Genomic DNA, 17,444 nt, shown 5'->3' on the forward strand with positions numbered 1-17,444 from the left:
GTACTGCAACGGATTCCTCCCACAGTCCAACCATCTGCAGGTTGGGTGAATGGGCCATGTTTAATTGCCCCTTATTTTCCAAACATTAGTTAGAGTTATGGGGTCGGCCATGCATAGGACAGGTGTGGTGCTCCTTCGGAGGTTCGGTGCAGACTTGATGGATTGAATGCCCTCATTCTGCCCGGTAGTGAATCTATGTTACCATTAATTTCCGCAGCACATTCGAGAGATTTCCCCCGATATTGAGCTGGAGGAGTGGATGTCTCCTCTGATTTGACAGCCTCGAAGTGGAGAGCTATAAACTAGTTATCGGATATTTCCACTGATAGCGAATGACTCCGTCCCAAGTGTCTCCAATCCCCTTGCTCCTCCACGGGCTGTGCGCACATCTTTACTGACTGCCTCTGCATCCACTCTGCATTGTATTCCCAGCCTGTATTCTGCATGCACATATCAATTTATTTCGTTCTATCCGATGGAATTCACATATTCTTTTTTCATATCTCCATAAATCTAAATTGCAGAATGGATGCGACAAATGATAGAAGAATGCAAACTCTTCATGATAATCTCGGAGAAGAACGCACATTTTCAACGTAGTTGTTGCATATATTGGATTACATCATGCTCGAAATCAAACAATATTCAGTAGAATTCTTTATTGCAGCGGGCTGTTCAGGCTGTGTTGTTAAGTACGTTCAATGCTGCGAAAGACTGATTTTTAGTCAGTAAGGGAATCAAGGGTTAGGATGATAAGGGAGAAAAGTGGAGTTGAGGTTTTCACACAAGCTCAGTCGTTCTCATTGGCAGCACGTTGGTTAGCACTATCGCTTCGCAGGTACAGGGTCCTAGATTCGATTCCCGGCTTGGGTCACCGCCTGCACCTTGTCCTCGTGACTTCGTGGGTTTAATCCCACAGTCCGAAGACGTGCAGGTTGGGTGGGGTTGCAGGGTAATGGGAATACAGCAGCGGTGTGGGCTTTCCAAGGGACGGTGCAGACTCGAAGGGCCGGGTGTCCTCATTATGCAATGTAAATTCTAGTCTGTGTTATTGAATGGCGGAGAAAACACGTTGGGCTGCACTCCTTCTGCTCTTTTGTCTTCTGGCCTCATACAATGAGATGTCTTACAACACCAGGTTAAATTCCAACATGTTTGTTTCAAACACTAGCTTTCGGAGCACTGCTCCTTCCTCAGGTGAATGAAGAGGTATGTTCCAGAAACATATATATAGACAAATTCAAAGATGCCAGAAAATGCTTAGAATGCGAGCATTAGCAGGTGATTCAATCTTTACAGATCCAGAGATGGGTGTAACCCCAGGTTAAAGAGGTGTGAATTGTCTCAAGCCAGGACAGTTGGTAGGATGTTGCAAGCCCAGGCCTGATGGTGGGGGATGAATGTAATGCGACTTGAATCCCAGGTCCGGGGTGAGGCATCACTCATGTGTGCGGAACTTGGCTATAAGTTTCTGCTCGGCGATTCTGCGTTGTCGCGCGTCCTGAAGGCCGCTTTGGAGAATACTCACCCGGAGATCAGACGGCTGAATGCCCTGACAGCTGAAGTTCCCAGACTGGAAGGGAATATTCCTGCCTTGTGATTGTCGCGCCACACCCGTTCATTGGTTGTTGCAGCATCTGCATAGTCTCGCCAATGTACCACGCTTCGGGGAGTGACTGGCATCACCTTCAGAGAAGGACGTTTGGGGCGGCAGTTTCACCTCTCTGGGAACATTGATCAACCTGTTACTGATTTCTTCAAACTTTGCCTCAAGTCCGACCCCTAAGACAGTCAACCACGAACAGAGTGGCGCAGCGGAAGCGTTCTGGGCGCTTAACCCAGTAGCACCCTCTGCTATTTATTTTCACACTCACACCAAAAGCAAACACGCCGCTATCACCTAGCAGCACATCTGCCTTTTTCATTATTACTATCAAAGTTTTTCTTTCAGTCTCATCCGCCCTTTGACACCTGTTCTTCAGCTCCCCACAGGACAGTGGGGGTGACTAAGTTGACTTGTCCCGGAACACGCTTCTGCCGCTTCTACTGGATGAATGTTCTCCTGTTTGGACACTGGAGGGGTTCTTCGCCTACATGTCTGTGAAAGCAACAGCGGAAGCAAATTTGGAGACAGATTCTAGTCGCCAGAATGCAAATCTCCAATTGGAACCTTAACGTCGCTCATATCTCAGACTCTCAATATCTTCATGTGAGGAAAAGGTAGAGCGGGAATTCGGTCCTTGTTGATTGGAGCAAACTGCTCAATGCAGCAATGAGAAGCTCCTTAACCTCCAGCGGCTTGGAAAAGGATGGCACTCAGATACACGACTGTGGCTGGGGTTCAAAAGTAGGAAAAGCGTATCTTGTTTGAAATGAAATGACGATGAAGATAGAATTTAAGTCGATTTGTGCACGGATATTAACTTCAACTGCAACGCATCAGGATGGCCGAGCGGTCTGAGGCGCTGCGTTCAGGTAGCAGTCTCGTCTGAAGACGTGGGCTCGAATTCCACTCCTGATATTAGCTTTTGCTCCACGAGGTTAAATTTCTCCAGCAAGATTTTCAACCTGAGGAAGATCCAATATCTCCCTCTCAATGGCAAAGCTTTGGTCTCAGGACATGAGATTCCTGCTTAAATACGCACATCAAGACCCCACAGACAAAGGCACAGTTAATGACTCGATAATCTGCTTCAGGAACTCTGGGGCAGCACGGTAGCATTGTGGATAGCACAAATGCTTCACAGCTCCAAGTTCCGAGGTTCGATTCCAGTTTCGGTCGCTGTCTGAATGGAGTCTGCGCATCCTTTCAGTGTGTGGCGTGGGTTTCCGTGCTCCGGTTTTCTCAACCAGTCCAAAGATGTGCAGGTTAGGTGGATTGGCCATGATAAATTGCCCTTAGTGTCCAAAATTGCCCTTAGTGTTGTGTGGGGTTTCTGGGTTATGGGGATATTGTCACGTGTACCGAGGTACATGAAAAGTATTTTTCTGCAAGCAGCTCAACAGATCATTCAGTACATGGAAGAAATGGGAATTACACAAAATTCAAGAAAATACATAATAGCACGAGATATACAATGTAACTACAGAAGCATTGGCATCGGATGAAGCCAGTGTTAATGAGGTCAGTCAATAAGAGGGTCATTGAGGAGTCTACTGACTGTGGGGAAGAAGCTGTTTTTGAGTCTGTTCGTGCGTGTTCTCAGAGTTCTGTATCTCCTGCCCGATGGAAGAAGTTGGAAAAGTGAGATAGCCGGGTGGGAGGGATCCTTGATTATGCTGCACGCTTTCCCCCGGCAGTGGGGGGTGTAGATGGAGTCCATGGATGGGAGGCAGGTTTGTGTGATGGACTGGGCGGTACTCACGACTCTCTGAAGTTCCTTGCGGTCCTGGGCTGAGCAGTTGCCATACCGGTCTGTGACGCAGCCTGATAGGATGCTTTCTTTAGTGCATCTGTAAAAGTTGGTAAGGGTTAATGTGGACATTCCGAATATCCTTAGTTTCCTGAGGAAGTATAGGCGCTGTTGTGCTTTCTTGGTGATAGCATCGACGTGAGTGGACCAGGACAGATTTTTGGTGAGGTGCACCCCTAGGAATTTGAAACTGCTAACCATCTCCATCTCGGCCCCGTTGATGCTGACAGGGGTGTGTACAGTATTTTGCTTCCTGAAGTCGATGACCAGCTCATTAGTTTTGCTGGCATTGAGGGAAGATTTTTGTCGTTACACCACTCCACTAGGTTCTCTATCTCCCTACTCTATTCTGACTCGTCGTTATTCGAGATCCGGCCCACTATGGTCGTATCGTCAGCAAACTTGTAGATGGAGTTGGAACCAAGTTTTGCCACGCAGTCGTGTGTGTACATGGAATAGAGTAGGGGGCTAAGTACACAGCCTTGCGGGGCACCGGTATTGAGGACTTGTTGTAAATAGTCTGGCTGGTTGGATTGTTCACATCCGTCCGAGAGTGTAAGTTGGGAACTCGGTTTCTGTTGTGATTTGTTGCTCGACATAGCTTTATTTCCTTATTGGCCCTCTGTCAGGTATTCCGGGATATCGTTATGTATCCATATTGCCCCTCTGTGGGGTACTACTGGATAAGGTTTCTTGTCCAGCTATGGCAAAGGGTCACCTGGACGTGAAACCTTAGCTCTTTTCTCTCCCTACAGATGCTGTCACTCCTGCTGAGACTTTATAGCATTTTCTCTGTGGTTCTCTATTTGTGATCTTTAAAATGTTTTGATGTGTCATGTTGTCTCCTTCATTCCAGGCACTAATGTCGGGATGAGACTGCAAGCATGATTCAGATAGGTATTTGCCGCAATGCAAAGCGTTATGTTTGCTTTTGGTGTGAGGGAGAATGTAAATAGCCGAGAATAGCCTCGATTCGTCGACCTCGGTGTCACGGCCCAGCACGCTTCCGCTGCGGCACTCTGCTCCCTTAACCAGGAGCTGCGACATTACTGCCCTTCGGTAGCCAGACAACTATTCACTTTCTCATTTGTTCTTTCAGCAAGAACACACGTTTGAGCAGACTGATTCTGGTCAGCATAGTTCAGATATTTTACTTTCGTGCTGAATGGTTGTTCTGTGAAGGTGATGTGATTTCTTCTGTGACGTTGTTCTGATGGGAAAGTGGGGAGTGACTGGAATCACCTTCATAGAAGGAAGTTCGGGGCGGCAGTTTCACCTCTCTGGGAACATTGATCAACCTGTTACTGATTTCTTCAAACTTTGCCTCAAGTCCGACACCGGAAAGTGAACCAGGAGCAGAGTGGCACAGCGCAAGCGTGCTGGGCCCATTACCCAGAACCATCCTCTGCTATTTATTTTCTCACTCACACCAAATGCAAACAAGTCACCCAGCAGCACATCTGCCTTTTTCCTTATTAGCATCAGTTTTGCTTTCAGTCTGATCCGCCCTTTGACACCTGTTTCTTCAGCTACCCACAGTACAGTCGAGGTGACTCAGTTCACTTCTCTCAGGATGCTCTGCCGCCACTTGTACTGGATCAAATGAAATGCAAATCGCTTAGTGTCACGAGTAGTCTTCAATGAAGTTACTGTGAAAACACCCTAGTCGCCACCTTCCGGCGCCTGTCCGGGGAGGCTGGTACGGGAATCGAACCGTGCTGCTGGCCTGCTTGGTTGGTTTTCAAAGCCAGCAGTTTAGCCCACTGTGCTAAACCAGCCCACTTCACCCAGTTTGGACACTCGAGGGTTTCTTCGGCTGCTTGTCTGTGAAAGCAGCAAGGAAGCATCTGTGGAGAGAGATTCCAGTCGCCAGGTTGCAACTCTCCAATTGGATACCGCATGTTGCTCAGATTTTAGACTCTCAATACATTCTTATGAGGATCAGGTCGGGCGGCAATTGGTCCTTGTTGATTGGAGCAAACTAATCAACGCAGCAATAAAAAGCTCCTTAAGCCCCTGCGGCTTGGAGAAGGATGGCACTCAGATACATGACTTTGGCTGTTGTTCAAAAATAGTAAAATAGTTTCAAATCAAATGACGATAAAGACAGAATTTAAATCGATTATTGGGCGGAGCGTAGTTTTCGCCCCAACGTGTCAGGATGGCTGAGCGACCTAAGGCGCTGCGTTGGGGTTGCAGTCCTTTCTGGAATCGTGGGTTCGAATAACACTCCAAGCATTGAATTTTCCTCCACGAGAATACATTTCTCCAGCAAAATGTTCAACCCCAGGAAGATACAATACCACCCATTCAGTGGGGAAGCGGTGGCTTCAAGACATGAGATTCCTGCTAAAATTCGCACAGCAAGAACCAACAGGCAAAAGCCCAGTTAATGACTGCGTAATCTGCACAGTGACTCTGGCTGAGGAATAAATATTGATTCCTTGGACTCCGGGGAAAAATCGTCTTCTCTTGTTGTAAAAAGTGTGGCTGGTTGGATTGTTCACATCCGTACATGAGGGGAAGGTGAGAACTCGGTTTCTATTGTGATTTATTACTCGATAATGCTTTATTTCCTTACTGGCCCCCAATAAGAAAATAAGGTGTTTCCGGGTGTTACTGGAAAACGTTGTCTATCTATTTTGTCCGTCTGCGGGGTCCTACTGGAACGAGCTTCGAGCCCAGCTTTGACAACGGGTCACCTGGACTCGAAACGATAGCTCTTTTCTCTCCACACAGTTGCTGCCAGACATGCTGAGATTTTACATCATGTTCTCTGTGGTTCCCTGTTTGTGACCTTTACAATGTGTCATGCTGTCTCCTTCATTCCTGGTACAAATGTCGGGATGAGACTGCAAGCAAGACTCTGATAGGTATTTGCTGCAAAGCAAACAGGAACGTGGGCGCAGAGTGGCGCAGCGCAAGCGTGATTATGTTTACTTTTTCTGTGAGCGAGAATATAAATACAGAGAATGGCCCCGATTCCTCGACCTCTGAGTTATGGCCCAGCGCGCTCCCGCTGCGGCTCCTCAAACCAGGAGCTGCGACATTGCTGCCCTGCGGTATGCCAGACAACTATTCACTGCCTCATTTTTTTCTTTAAACCAGAACACACGTTGGAGCAGACTGACTCTGGTCAGCAAAGTTCAGATATTTTACTTTCGTGCTGAATGGTCGGTCTGTGAAGGTGATGTGTTTTCTTCTGTGACGTTGTTCTGATGGGTGACGGGAGGCACCTTTCTGGAAGGAGGTTCCGGGCGGCAGTTTCCCTAATCTGAGAACATTGATCAACCTTTTTCTGATTTCGTCTAACATTATTCAAAATGTGACTCTGATGGGACTCGAACCCACAACCTTTGAATGCCTCATCACGACAGCGACTAGAAGTCCAACGCGCTATCCGTTGCGCCACAGAGCCACACTTGCAGTGAGCTTCCCATCCCCACGTTGGAATTTCCGATGTTGTCGAACAGGCAGTTCGAAAGTTCAGCAATTTGCACATTTCAAAGAGTACATTTCAAGAGTACATTATTGTCTGTGAAATGTTTTGTGGTTGTGAAAAGAGTTCCACAAATTCGAGTCGAGTTCTGAAACGACATGGACTTGTTGGTGCAATGGAAGGACATGTGGCAGACAAGGAATGAAGTGATTAATTTCTGTAGGAAGAACAATGTGTAGGCAATCTAAAGTAAAGGACATACTTCCAAAAGTCTGTGCAGGAACCGCGGGAAATGGATGGACATGTGTATGATTCATTGAAGCAGTCAGGACAACTTGTAAGAGCTGTTAATAAAGCAGACGGTATCCTCGGCATTATTAATAGGGACACAGAGGACAAGATGACCGAGGGGTCATCTCTCCCTTTTCAGATTCTGATTGCAGAGTTATTTGTTGTGAAATATTTTATTGTGAAAACCTGCTTTCCCGCTGCCTGAAAGGGTGGTGGGGCTGAGAGCCTCATAATATTTAAGAAATATTTAGATGTGCACTTGCCATCCCAGGGCACACAATGCTATGGGCCAAGTGCTGGAAAATGGGAAGAGAATGGTTAGGTGGTTGTTTTTGAACAGTACAGACGCGACGGGCCGAAGGGCTATTTCTGTGCTGTATGGCTCTATGACTCAATGAATTCAATGCAATGTGTGTTTTCAGCTGTTTCTCTTGATATTCTGTTGTATTCACAGGAGCGAACAAACTGTGCTGGCCATTCAGCGCCTCCTGACTGTTCCGCTCTTCATTTAAATTGAGTCAGGGCTCAAGTGCATCATAACTCCAGCTCCCTCAAACGATTTCAGTAACAATCAGACCAGAGCTGGTTTAAAATAAATTAAATATTCAAAACTATATTATTTGACTCTCAGTTTCACTGGCTTGTTGGGCGCCGAGTTCCTAATTTCCGTTCCCTTTTGTGTGAAGAAACGTCTCTTTACCACATTCAACTCTCATGTCCTGCTTTTCTCATTGTTCTGTAGTGAAGTCCACACTGCAGAAAAACAACCTTCCCTCTGATCCTGTCTCTCGGGATTTGTGTTGAGGGAATGGGTTAGCACAGTGGTCGAAACAGCTGGCTTGTAATGTGGAACCACGCAAGCAGCGCGAGTTCAATTTCCATCCCGGCCTCCCCAAACAGGCGCCGGAATGTGGCGACTTCACAGTAACTTCAATGAAGCCTACTTGTGACAATAAGCGGTTAGTATTCTTACTATTTGTCCCGTGATGATGATCTGACTCTGTCTCTGCAATTGGTTTTGTTGCTGGTCACAGGCAGCAGGCGGCAGCAGCGAGTGTGACCTGCTCACTGACAGGAATGCTGCTTCTGAATGCAGTAAATGGAACCAGCTCACGATAAATCGTTCAATGTTTCCCGGAGGAGTTTCACTGAGTGATGTGTGTGATTCCCTCATTGAGGAGCCTGTCCAAATTCGGCAAAAGACGGAGATTTAAAAGGTTTACAAGGAAATCATGTCAATCCATCTGAATGTCTCGCGCTCACTCCCAAATAGCGGCAAAGTCGGAGATTCATAAAAAACCCAGAGATGGATAATCAGCGATAATCACATCAAGAGAGAGGTGCAATAACCCTCAGAGCAGGAAAGGCAACTCATTGTCCTTTGGCCCAAAAGCAAAATACTGCGGATGCTGCAAACCCGAAATAAAGACAGAAAATGCTGGAATTATTCAGCTGTTCCGGCAGCTTCTGTGGAGAGATGAACAGGTCGTTTCAGTGAAAGGGCACGAACTCAATGGTTAACTATTTCTCTTTTCACAGATACTGCAGTTCCGAACAGTATTTCCAGCATTCCGCTGTGATTCGCTGAACATCCCCACACTCTGTAGTTCAGTCCGTTAAAGTGTCTGTTCCCTAAAGAAAAATATGGATTGAAATCTCAGCCGAGCCTTATTCCCTTTGACCATCTGTGAAATTGAGAACACCCTCCATAAAGGGGGATGTCTGTCTTTTGCAAATTCGCCTTCCCTTTCCTGTGGAATATCTACAGGGATTTTAATACAATGACTGATGTCAGCTGACGTTATCCAGTTGTTAAATCTTTCGACTAGAAATCGACCGGATTGTCCCCTTTGATTTGAGTCCTGCTCTCTGAGGATCTATTCAGTGTTTTTTTTAATATAAATTTTGAGTACCCAATTTATTTATCCATTTAAGGGGCAATTTAGCGTGGCCAATCCGCCTACCCTGCACATCTTTGGGTGTGGGGAGGAGACGGATACAAGCACGGGGAGAATGTGCAAACTCCACACGGACAGGGACCCAGGCCGGGATCGAAAGTGGGACGTCTGTGCCATGAGGCGGCAGTGCTAACCACTGCGCCGCCGTGCTGCCCTGTGTTCTGTGTTTTTAATAATGTTGTATTTTGAATCCTCTGTTTATACAGAGGCGTTTGGATAATCAGAGGCTTTTGGATAGTCAGAGGCCTCTTCCCATGGTAGAGGGGTCAATTCCGAGGGGGCATAGGTTTAAGGTGCGAGGGACAAGGTTCAGAGGAGATGTACGAGGCAAGCTTTTTGCATAGAGCGTAGTGGGTGCCTGGAACTCGCTGCCGGAGGATTGGATTGGATTGAATTAGTTTATCGTCACGTGTACCGAGTTACAGTGAAAAGTATTTTTCTGCAAGCAGCTCAAAAGATCGTTCATTACATGGAAGAAAAGGGAATTAAATAAAATTCAAGAAAATACATGAGAATACATAATAGGGCAACACAAGATATGCAATGTAACTACATAAGCATTGGCATCGGTTGAAGCATACAGGGTGTAGTGTTAATGAGGTCAGTCAATAAGAGGGTCATTTAGGAGTCTGGTGACAGTGGGGAAGAAGCTGTTTTTGAGTCTGTTCGTGCGCGTTCTCAGACTTCTGAATCCCCTGACCGATGGAAGAAGTTGGAAAAGTGAGTAAGCCGGGTGGGAGGGATCCTTGATTATGCTGCCCTCTTTCCCCCGGCAGCGGGAGGTGTAGATGGAGTCCATGGATGGGAGGCAGGTTCGTGTGATAGACTGGGCAGTATTCACGACTCTCTGAAGTTCCTTGCGGTCCTGGGCCGAGCAGTTGCCATACCAGGCTGTGATGCAGCCCGATAGGATGCTTTCTATAGTGCATCTGTAAAAGTTGGTAAGGGTTAATGTGGACATGCCAAATTTCCTTAGTTTCCTGAGGAAGTATAGGTGCTGTTGTATTTTCTTGGTGATAGCGTCGACGTGAGTGGACCAGGATAGATTTTTGGTGATGTGCACCCCTAGGAATTTGAAACTGCTCACCATCTCCACCTCGGCTCCGTTGATGCTGACACGGGTGTGTATAGTAGTTTGCTTCCTGAAATCGATTACCAGCTATTTAGTTTTGCTGGCATTGAGGGAGAGATTGTTGTCGTTACACCACTCCACTAGGTTCTCTATCTCCCTCCTGTATTCGGACTCGTCGTTATTCGGAATCCGGCCCACTATGGTTGTATCGTCAGCAAACCTGTAGATGGAGTTGGAACCAAGTTTTGCCATGCAGTCGTGTGTGTACAGGGAGTAGAGTAGGGGGCTAAGTACGCAGCCTTGCGGGGCACCGGTATTGAGGACTATTGTGGAGGAGGTGTTGGTGTTCATTCTTACTGACTTGGGTCTGTTGTTCAGAAAGTCAAGGATCCAGTTGCAGAGTGGAGAGCCAAGTCCTAGGTTTTGGAGCTTTGATATGAGCTTGGCTGGGATTATGGTGTTGAAGGCGGAGCTGTAGTCAATATATAGGAGTCTGATGTAGGAGTCCTTGTTTTCGAGATACATGAATAGGATGGGAATAGAGAGATACGGAGCCAGGAAGTGCAGAAGATTTTAGTTTAGACGGGCAGCATGGTCGGCACAGGCTTGGAGGGCCGAAGGGCCTGTTCCTGTGCTGAACTTTTCTTTGTTTTCTTTGATCACAGAATTCTTACCGGAAATTGCTCACACTTCTCTCCTTTTTTATCTACTCTGCAGGTACTGTCTGCGCCGTCTAACGGAGCCATGCTCACAGCGCTGTGAGAGAGGACGTCTTTCAGGTTTTAGGCCTCTTTTGATTCATCAGCAGCAAGAGGCTGTCTGCAGAGGAACTCGGAATGTCGAGCCCCTCTTCCCAAGGTGGACTTTATCAGGGACAAGATGTTGGTTGAAGAGAGAATCAAAGGTCAGAAGACTTCGTCTGATATTCCTGATGTTTTGTGACGAGAAAAAGGCGGTGGACCAATGTGACAATAGCAGGATATGAGTTTGGGATATTATCCAATTCTCAGGAAACTAAGGAAATTCGGTATGTCCACATGCACTCTTACCAACTTTTACAGATGCACCATAGAAAGCATTCTATCTGGCTGCATCAGAACCTAGTATGGCAACTGCTCGGCCCAAGACCGCAAGAAATTTCAGAGAGTCGTGAATACCGCCCATTTCATCACACGAACCTGCCTCCATTGACACCAACTTCACCTCCCGCTGTCTGGGGAAAGCGGGCAGCATAATCAAAGACGCCTCACAACCGGCTTACTCACTGGTCCAACTTCTTGCATCGGGCAGGAGAAACAGAAGTTTGAGTACACGCACGAACAGACTCCTAAACGACCTACTTATGGACTGACGTCATTAACACTACACCCTTGCCTGCTTCACCCGATGCCGGTGAAAGTAGTTATATTGTATACCTTGTGCTGCCCTATTATATATTTTCTTTTATTTCCCTTTATTTTCATTAACTTAATGATCTGTTGAGCTGCTTGCAGAAGAATACATTTCACTGTACCTTGGTACACGTGACAATAAACAAAATTAAATCCAAGGAGAACGTCCTAATATATTAGCCAGAAAAGCATGGGCTCTTATCTTCTTAAGTTAACTTATGTGCGGCATCTTATCGACATCAAAAACGAGCGTTTTTGGATATCCAAGTGTATTAAACCTTTTGGGTCTCCTTTATTTATCCTGATCAGTACCGCCCCAAATAATTCTAATTAATTTGTCGTCCATGACGTCCCCTTCATAAAGCCATGCTGAATCTGCTTGATTCTGAGATTCTGATTTTACACCCATACAAACTTTGGCTGCAGCCTAGAGCTCAATGTGTGAAGATAGTGTTTGACTTTGTAATGAAAACGGTTGTAGTTTGATCAATTTCCTGTCCTTCCTTTGATTATCTCCAGGGCTGTCGGGAAGTTGCTGGATGACAGGTACAATATTGAAGAGAGGAATATAAAGAAGATAAGAGAGGAATATGGAAAAGAGAATTGGTGCAATGACACACCCTTTGTCTGTCTGCAGTTTTTAATGAGCGGGGTTTGTGTTGATTCACTTTGTGAGGATCACTGACTGCATGTGATCGCGGAGCAGGCAGAGGATGTGACACATGTCCGTGAGCAGCTAAATTTGAGGATGATGCTCCATGAATCTTCACGGCATTCAGTGTGAAGGACTTTTCCGACATCGAAAATGTCCATGTCCGGCAACTGGAGTTATCCGTGTATTTTCTGCGATCTGGAAAACCGGGTATCATCAAAAAACAGAACTGAAATGAATATATTCACAGTGATTATTAACATGGTGCAACCATCAGCTTCCTCTTTGCAGCGGATGGAAAGGGCGTCTGACTTCGGGGAATCTAACGTTGAGTCCAGGTTCCAGACCTGCCGCGGTCACTTCACACAGAAATCTGGTGGAACTTCCTGACAACCCAGTCATCACGTGACCACTCGGTCTGCGCAGGTCTCTTCCTGTGGTGTCAGCTTCGATGATTTAATTACTTTAATTTTGATTCAGACTGGGAAGTTCTGTACTGGTCCGTTCAAAAAACATGAATTTATGGCATATTTCCACTGCAACTGATATTGTGACACAAAGTAGAACAGTGGGTTTTGGAAGATGAGATTTACGTGCAGCTCAAGGCGTTGCTCCAAATCTCACCGGTCTTTTTTCCACGTGAATTCTCCCGTTCTCAGATAAACACTGAGACACTTTTCATCGCGTTACTGCAATACCTGGAGCGTTTGATTTTACAATGCTTTCTCCAAACGAGCTGTCAGCTGCGATGGCCGAGTGGTTAAGGCGTTGGACTCGAAATCCGATGGGGTTTCCCCGCGTAGGTTCGAACCCTACTCGCAGCGGCTTTGATCCGAAATCTTTACTCCGTTGAGAGCAAACTGCTTGCAGAACACGATGTCAATTAGAAGTTTTTGTTCATTCAAGGTATTCTAATTAAATGTCTGTCTGTCATGACAGAAGAACCTTCCTCTGATCCTCATTCTGCTTTCGCTCTGAATTTCATTCAGTAACTTCACCGGGCAACAGTATTGTGAAAATCGATGATAACAAAGCTTCAAATTTATTTTTGCCTGTCATTTCTTGGATCTTTTTATTCTCTTATTTTGAAACAGGCCAGCCCGCATAAATTTCCAAATAAATCGACACAACTATGGTAGGCAATCGAACGCTGTTTAACGACCGGGAACCCAGCGCTGCTCCCCAACATACCGGTTCAGGCGATGAAGCAGAAATCCATTGGGCTTTCCCCGCGCAGGTTCGAATCCTGCTGGCGACGTGTCTTCCTTTACTCGTGCAATTTCGAAATTCGCGTAAGTTTCTTTGTTGTAAGTTATGCCCAACACGGAAAGCTGTGAGGTGGTGTAAAACAAAAAAATGTCAAACGAACTTTCGTGAAAATGTGTCGAACGGCAAGTTTTCTCTGCGGTTCTTAGTGGCCGCTGATCTCGCCGACAAATGAGCAAAATGACTGGATATCACTTTATTGCTCAAATCAGAGGCTAAAGGAAGAATAGAACGAGGGGAGAGCAGCAGTGGGACCTCGGCACTGCACCGACTGCCTCCCACAATCCAACCATCTGCAGGATAGTTGGATGGGCCATGTATACTTGGCCTTTACTTTCCAGACATTACATGGAGTTATGGGCAGGGAATGGGCAGGGCCTCGGTATGATGCTCGTTCGGAGGGTCCATGAAGACGTGATGGCCCCACTCTGCCCTCCAGGCAATCTATGTTTCCATTAATTGCAGCAACTCATTCCAGAGAGTTGCCCTGATAACGAACTGGAGGAATGAATGTCTCCTCTGATATGACAACCTAGAGGTTGAGAGCTAGAAACTAGTTATCGGATAATTCCACTGACGGTGAATGATTCCGTACCCAGTGTCTCCAATCGCCTTGCTCCTCCAAGGTCTATCGTTTCTCACCATCTGCAAAATACTCCAATTTCCCACTGGTCCTGCAATGTAAGTCTGTTGTGTAGCACCGCACATCTTTACTGACTGCCTCTGAATCTACTATTCATTACATTTCCAGCCTGTATTCTACAGACACATATCAGTTTATTTCGTTCTAGCCGATGGAATTCACATGTTCCTATTTAAATCTCCGCAAATCTAAATTGCAGAATGGATGCGACAAATGCCAGAAGAATATAAAACCTTCGAGTTCCTCCCGGAGAAGAACGCACTCCGATGGCATCTTCAGCGTAGCCGTTGCAGGTATTGGATTATATCATGCTCAAAATAAAACAATATTCATGATTACTATTGCGATGTTTGCAATTGAATTTTGTGTGTATCAGCGTGATAGTGCTGAATAATTGTGTGTTTATTTCTGTTATCTCTCAATCAGTTTGTGTTGAGCTGCTTTGTGTATCAATGTATATTGTCGTGATTGAAAACAGAATGCAAGGTGTTGCTTTTTCTTTAACTGTCTCTTTCTATGGCTCTGTTCCAATTATGGCAATCAGTGAGTTTACCCTCCTTTCTTTTGATATCTATGTTCTAATATTCAGAGTCGTCACGTATCAAATGATACCACCACAAGGTACAACCGGCTGTCGATCAAAGAGCCAAACACGAGTTAGTTAGTTCAAGGTCAAGCTACTTTATTTACACACAATTAGTCATGCAACACAAACACTGTTAGTTAACTCACCTATCGACTAAGACAGTAAGAAGTCTTACAACACCAGGTTAAAGTCCAACAGGTTTGTTTCAAACACGAGCTTTCGGAGCACAGCTCCTTCTTCAGGTGAATGGAAAGGCTTGTTCCAGAAATGTTTATATAGACACAGTCAGAGATGCCCCGGAATGCGAGCACCTGCAGGCAATCAAATCATCAAAGATGCAGAGAGAGAGGTAACTCCAGGTTAAAGAGGTGTGAATTGTCCCAAGCCAGTTCAGTCGGTAGGCCTCTGCAAGTCCAGGCTTGTTGGTGGGGGCCGAATGTAATGCGACATGAATCCCAGATCCCGGTTGAGTCCGCATTCATGCGTGCGGAACTTAGCTATAAGTTTTTGCTCAGCAATTTTGCGTTGTCGCGTCTCCTGAAGGCCTCCTTGTAGAATGCTGACCCGGAGATCAGAGGCTGAATGTCCTTGACTGCTGAAGTGTTCCCCAACTGGAAGGGAACAGTCCTGCCTGTTGATAGTCACACGATGCCCGACATCTCCACATCATCGACTAAGACAACCTGCACTGAACTTCAGGCACCCGCTTTAGGTGAGAGCAACAGTGGCCGCAGTCCGATTCTGGAGCAATCGAGTCTGGAGAAGTAACTGCTGCTCTGCTGGGCTCATCCGTCTGGCAGCAAGCGTTGAACTTGGAATTGCTTCTGGTGTTGCTGCACTTGGAAATGGTCGTGGCCGGGGCACCAAGTCCAAGAGAGGACGAACATATGGCGAACTCTTCTTCTTATACTTCGGGGTTTTCGCGCTCTTTTGGGCGGCCAATTTCGGACCCCACTAATTGGGTGATCCCGTTGTTTACGCTTCCCCTCAACAGGGAGTGGCGCCGAAATGTCTGGGACTGTACCGTTCGCTCGAGTACTAGTCCTTTGTTTTGATGAAGATGGGCCATCAAATGTTAATCTGTCCCATCAAAATACTAATTGGTCGGAGTTTCGATACCATCTGGAATTCTTCCTTGCAAATCTATTTCAGGCTCTGAGGCTGTCTGAGTCTTGCCTTCTCCGTTTTACCCGCTAGGCTTTGGGAGTTTCTCTGTCCCTAGTTGTAAGAGACCTTCCCAGATTGCTACACTCCGTCCTCTTGATCCTCAACGTGCACCGTGACGGATCACAATACTGGGTCTTCTGTTCTCTGAAATGCCGGGTACCCTCAATCAAGGAAAGATTCTACCCTTCCTGTGATACGGGTCATAAGCATTTACCCAAATTTCCATAATACAACACATAACTAAAAATTCCGAAGGGGCCATTTAACATTCAATCCTGTCTTCCATTCTCCTTGTAAATAACCAAAAAAGGGGACCTCTAACTGTCTCTAACTACACTACACTCATGCTGCTTCTTAACCATCAAAGAACTTATCTTACAATACAAAAACCACATCACATTGCAGCATCACATTTTCTCTTATCGCGAACATTCATGAACAGAAAATAAGCTTTAATAATGAAACAACAACCGCGGAATATTTTAAAAGAAAAATATGTTTTTTTTAAATTTAGAGTACCCAATTATTTTTTCCAATTAAGGGGCAATTTAGCGTAGCAAATCCACCTATCCTGTCCTGCACAGTCTTTGGGTTGTGGGGGTGAAACCCACGCAGACACGGGGAGAATGTGCAAACTCCTCATGGACAGTGACCCAGGGCCAGGATTCGAACCCGGGTGCTCAGCGCCGCAGGCAGCAAAGCTAACCACTGTGCCACCGTGCCGCCCAACCGCGGAATTTATTAAAGAAAAAGGTTCAGAAAGTTTGTGGAGTTTGCTGAAGTCCGAGGAAAGGGGCTCCAAAGCTGTGTACTGGAGGGCGGGAGGCTCTCCTTCTCCATTTCCGCAATCTGATTGTCTGGATTACACTGCACAGTATGACTACCACTGGTAAAGCCTCTGCTGTGTATCACAGGGAGTACCATTTAATGAGATTCTCACACCATGTGGGGGTATCGGTGGCTGGGTCTATGTGTTGTGTAGTGTCCGGGCTGGGGTTGTTGTTTTGGGTATTCGTGTTCGGGGCCTGTGTGGTGAGGGAGGTAGAGATAGGTAACACGTGCAAATGTACTGTTTCAGCGACGATCATGATCTTGATCATCAGGGTGGTCTTCATCTTGTTCAGGCTTTTCTCCCGCCTGAAAGTATCTTTGTATCTTCCTCGGGAGGAAGCATAATATCTGTTATTATCTTGTTGCTTAACATCTCGGTTGTCTGTCTGTTTCTCCTTAACCTCAATTTCCTGTTAGAATCGTCACCATATCAGCCTCCTTCATTTTTTTTAAACCAACAATTTGCGGAGACAAGACATCCGAAAAGAAAAATTCTGTCACGGTGCGAGCAATCTCGCAGCCTGTGTTTGATGGGCTGAGTGGGTGGACAATTTCTCCGTCCTCTGCAAACTCGTTTCTAACCAAGTGATTCTGACATGTAAATAGTAGGTGGGGGGATAGCACCCGAAGGGTTGGCGGAAAGGGGCAAAGTTGTGGCAAAATGCATTCTTTAAACCACAGGAATGAAAAAGAACAGCAAAAGAGTTTCGCAAACAATTCTCCGAATGGGGTGTG

General features: G+C 46.1%; 1 protein-coding gene and 2 non-coding genes across 3 annotated transcripts in view; 1 reads left to right on the plus strand and 2 right to left on the minus strand.

Annotated features, from left to right (window-relative positions):
- Window positions 1-17,444, minus strand: part of LOC119959009 — a 478,444-nt gene that overhangs the window by 321,831 nt on the left and 139,169 nt on the right. The window lies entirely within an intron of this gene.
- On the minus strand, window positions 6,740-6,831 carry trnar-ucu. Its single transcript is given in 2 exon segments — window positions 6,740-6,775; window positions 6,795-6,831. It is a non-coding gene; the product is annotated as a tRNA-Arg (tRNA).
- trnas-cga lies at window positions 12,959-13,040 on the plus strand. The gene has a single exon. It is a non-coding gene; the product is annotated as a tRNA-Ser (tRNA).

Source organism: Scyliorhinus canicula, chromosome 31 (genome assembly GCF_902713615.1).
Source record: "Scyliorhinus canicula chromosome 31, sScyCan1.1, whole genome shotgun sequence".
Taxonomy (NCBI): Eukaryota; Metazoa; Chordata; class Chondrichthyes; order Carcharhiniformes; family Scyliorhinidae; genus Scyliorhinus; species Scyliorhinus canicula.